Source organism: Mustela nigripes, chromosome X (assembly GCF_022355385.1).
Source record: "Mustela nigripes isolate SB6536 chromosome X, MUSNIG.SB6536, whole genome shotgun sequence".
In the NCBI taxonomy this organism is placed as follows: domain Eukaryota; kingdom Metazoa; phylum Chordata; class Mammalia; order Carnivora; family Mustelidae; genus Mustela; species Mustela nigripes.
The window spans coordinates 71,357,662-71,362,200 of record NC_081575.1 but is presented as its reverse complement, the minus strand read 5'-3'; the positions used below and the strand labels follow the sequence as shown (position 1 = coordinate 71,362,200).

At 38.0% G+C, this 4,539-nt stretch overlaps 1 pseudogene; it reads left to right on the top strand.

The window, feature by feature from the left end:
• The first annotated feature begins 2,622 nt into the window (after positions 1–2,622).
• Positions 2,623–3,724, top strand: LOC132007408 (hsc70-interacting protein-like; annotated as a pseudogene).
• Positions 3,725–4,539: the final 815 nt, after the last annotated feature.

The following is a 4,539-nucleotide window of genomic DNA, read 5'->3' as shown; positions in this document are numbered from 1 at the left end:
GAAAAAAAAGAAATTTAGCACAGAGCTAGCAGACACAAGAAAATAGTAAAGTGCAGAAATAAATTAAATAGAAACAGAAAATTAATAAAGATCAATAGAAGTAAGAGTTGTGTTTTTTGAAAAGATAAACAAAATTTTAAAAACGTTTAGCTTGACTAAGGAAAGAGAATATGTATACAAATAAAAACAGAAAAGAAAGATGAAATTACACCTGATATCACAGAAATATAAAGAATCATAGTTACTTTGAATAATTATATACTTACAAAATTAAAAAAAAACCTAGAAGAAATAGATAATTCTTAGGACATTCAACCTATCAAAAATGAGCCATGAAATTGAAACTCTGAACAGATGAATAAAATGTGAGGTATATTGAATCACTAATCATAAATTTCCCATCAGGGAAAATACCAAGGCAAAGTGGTTTCCATGGTCACAAAAGCAACAAAAATGACAAAATAGCTAGGAATAAACTTAACAAAAAGTAAAAGACCTGTGCTCTGAAAACTATAATATATTCATTAAAGGAATTGAAGATGAAACAAACAAATGAAAATATATACCATGCTCATGAATTGGAAGAATTACTATTGTTAAAATGTCCATATGACACAAAGCAATTCTGATCCAATACAATCTTTGTCAAAACACCAACAGCATTTTTCATAATACTAGAACAAATAATACTAAATTTCTGTGGAACCACAAATGACCCTGAATAGCCAAAGAAATATTGAGAAAGAAAAATAAGGTTGGAGATATCAATACAAGATTTCAAAATACATTACGAATGTGTAGTAATCAAAACAGTATGGTAAAATTCTAAGGAAGATGGAAGAGTAGGAGGATGCTAAACTCACCGTGTCCAATGAATACAACTAGATAACACCGATGTCAGTATAAACAACCCAAAAAATGACCCAAATACTAACAAAATAGACTCTCTACAGCTAACTGTAGAGAAGAGACCACATTAGTGGGTTAGGTACAGACTGTTAGTCTAACAGAAGACTCTACCCACCAACAAAATCTTCTCAGGAGACAGCACAGAAAAAGTGCCTGATACTTCAGTGGTATTGTGTTTCTGGCAATGGCTGGTCTGAGTTAACTCAAGCACAACATGGCCCCAAACTGAGCCACTAAATACAGAGGGACCAAACCCTGCTCACAGGGCAAATATTACAGAGAATTGGACTAAAGTCAAAAGCTGTTCAGCTAGGGGCATCTGGGTGGCTCGGTAAGTTAAAGGCTCTGCCTTCAGCTCATGTCATGATCCCAGGGTCCTGGGATTGAGCCCTGTGTCTGACTCTTTGCTCAGCAGGGAGCCTGCTTCGTCCCCTCTCTCTGCCTGTCTCTCTGCCTACTTGTGATCTCTGTCTGTCAAATAAATAAATCAATAAAATCTTTTTTTAAAAAAAGCTGTTCAGCTACAAAAGCAGGGCACATGCAACACATGGGAGACATTACTTAAGAGCCAGGTTCTGGTGAACAGGGAACAGTGCACTGCAGGGCACTATGGGAACTGTTCATCATAAGGCCATTACTCTATTGAGAGCAGGAGACACAGCTGACTCCTGTCATGCAGAAACAGACACAGAGTTACACAAAATGAGGATACAGAGGAATATGTCCCAAGTAAAGAGAGCAGGGCAAAATCACAGCAAGTAACCCAAATAAAAGGGAGATAACTAATGTGCCTGATATAGAATTTAAAGTAATTGTCAGGAAGATACTTACTGGACTTGAGAAAAGAGTGGAGGACCAGAGTGAGACCCTAAATGAAGAGATAGAAAACAAAGAACCAATAAGAGATGAGGAACTCAATAACTGACATTAAAATACACCAGATGAAATAGATTGTAGCTTAGAGAAGAAGAGTGGATCAGCAATATGAAGGGCAGACTGATGGAAAGTAATGAAGGTGAACAAGAGAGAGAAAAAAATTTAAATGAAAATACACTTCAGAAGCTCAAGGTCAGCATTGAGCATAATATTTTCATTATAAGAATCTCAGAAGAAGAGAGAGAAAAGGGGGAAGGAACACATATTTAAAGAAATAATCACTGAAAACTTATATCTGGGGAAGGAAACAAGTCCAGATCCAGGAGACACAGAAATCCCCCAGCAAAATCAACCAAATGAGGTCCACACCAAAAGATATAGTAAGAAAAATGGCAAAACCTCATGATAAAGAGGGAATGTTTAAAGTAACACATGAAAAAAAAAAAAAGCAGTAACATATAAAGGAAACCCTATAAAGGTACAACGTGACTTTTCAGGAGAAACTTTAGACTAGAAGTTTGAATCACAATATAATCAAAGTGCTGAAAGAAAAAAAAAAAAAAACTTGGAACAAAAAATGTATTATCCAGGAAGGCTACCATTCAAAATAAAAGGAGCAATAAAGAGTTTCTAAAGGAAAAGTTAGAGAAATTCATGACCACCGGCACCCCTATCAGAAATGTTCAGACGCTTATTTGGGTGGAAAGAAAAGACCATATGCTGGGATAAGAAAAGTAGGAAGCAGCCCCTTCCACATGATCACGCTGAGCTAGTACCCCCGCCTGAAATCACGTCACAACCTTAACCACACCTGCCGCCTGCCATTGCCTTTGGACCATGGACCCTCGCAAAGTGAGCAAGCTTCAGGCTTTCGTGAAAATGTGTAAGCAGGATCTGGCATTCTGCACACCAAGGAAATGCATTTCCTGCAGGAGTGGGTGGAGAGCATGGGGGTTAAAATACCACCTGCCACTCATAAAACTAAATTCAAAGACAGTATCAAGGAAGAAAAACCAGATAGTAAGAAGGCGGAGGAAAACATAAAGACAGATGAACCATCAAGTGAGGAGAGTGATCTAGAAATTGACAATGAAGGTGTGATTGAACCAGATACTGATACCCCTCAAGAAATGGGAGATGAAAATGTAGAGATAACTGAGGGAATGATGGATCAGGCAAATGATAAAAAAGTGGCTGCCATTGATGCCCTAAATGATGGTGAACTACAGAAAGCCACTGACTTTTTCACAGATGCCATCAAAATAAATCCTCACTTGGCCATTCTGTATGCCAAGAGTGCCAGTGTCTTAAACAAATTACAGAAGCCAAATGCTGCCATTTGAAACTGTGACAGAGCTATTGAAATAAATCCTGATTCAGTTCAGCCTTATAAGTGGTGCAGGAAAGCACATAGACTTCTGGGCCATTGTGAAGAAGCAGCACATGATCTTGCCCTTGCTTGTAAACTGGATTATGATGAAGATGCTAGTGCAATGCTGAAAGAAGTTCAACCAAGGGCCCAGAAAATTGCTGAACATCGGAGAAAATATGAGATAAAACGTGAAGAGCGAGAGATCAAAGAAAGAATAGAAAGGGTTAAGAAGGCTCGGGAAGAACATGAGAGAGCCCAGAGGGAGGAAGACAACAATCGGGAGCTCAGTATGGCTCTTTCCCAGATAGCTTTCCTGGGGGAATGCCTGGTAATTTTTCTGGAGGAATGCCTGAAATGGCAAGGGGGATGCCTGGAATGGCAAGAATGCCTGGGCTCAATGAAATTCTTAGTGATCTGGAAGTTCTTGCAGCCATGCAGGATCCAGAAGTTATGGTGGCTTTCCAGGATGTGGCCCAGAACCCAGCGAATATGTCAAAATATCAGAGCAACCCAAAGGTTATGAATCTCATCAGTAAATTGTCAGTCAAATTTGGAGGTCAAGCATAATGCTCTTCTGACAAATAAAGCCCTTGTTAAAGGAAAAGCAACTTCGATCACCTAATGGATGTCACAATAATACAAACCAGTGTACCTCCGACCTTCTCATGAAGAAAGCTGGGGTGCTGTGAAGAGAATCCCTACCCCTCTGCTCCCCATGCAACTGAAACATTCTACAATGGCTTGCCATTAAGGGTATTCATTCAGATAATGTTTTCCTACTAGGAACTACAAACTTTAAACTCTTTTTAAACCTTAAAAATATTTAAAAACATATTAAAAGGGTGTGTTAGTCCCTACATTTTTCTTTACTAATCATTTCAGTTTTTTTCCTTTGGATTAATTGGGCAAGGAAGATATTTCAGTGTGGAAGATTCATTGCTCCATTATAACGAGTGAAATAAAGGTTTATTAGTGGGAGGCAAATAATACATTAAAATAGATGAAGTATGAGTTGGAGATATGGTTTATGAGGCATTTTCACTTGTCTTTTTAAATGCCTTACTTTTTAAACACAATTTATTTTGATAGAACCATTGGGACCACCAGTATTGCAGTCGGACCTGGGTAGGGACTGGAAGTGCTTGGCAGGGCAGCAGTAACCTTACTCTTTTTATATAGCATGCACCCTTGTGCATATGCATTTAAATCTTACACTGTGGTGAAGGGATGATTTTTATAATGCTGCAGTAGACTTGGATTACTTAGCTGTGTTCTTGTCTGATATAGAAAATAAATGTTTTGCATTATTTCCACATAGGGGAAATAAGGGAATACTTTTTTTTTTTAAATATTTTTGTGTTTAGAGTGACCTTTCCTGGTCA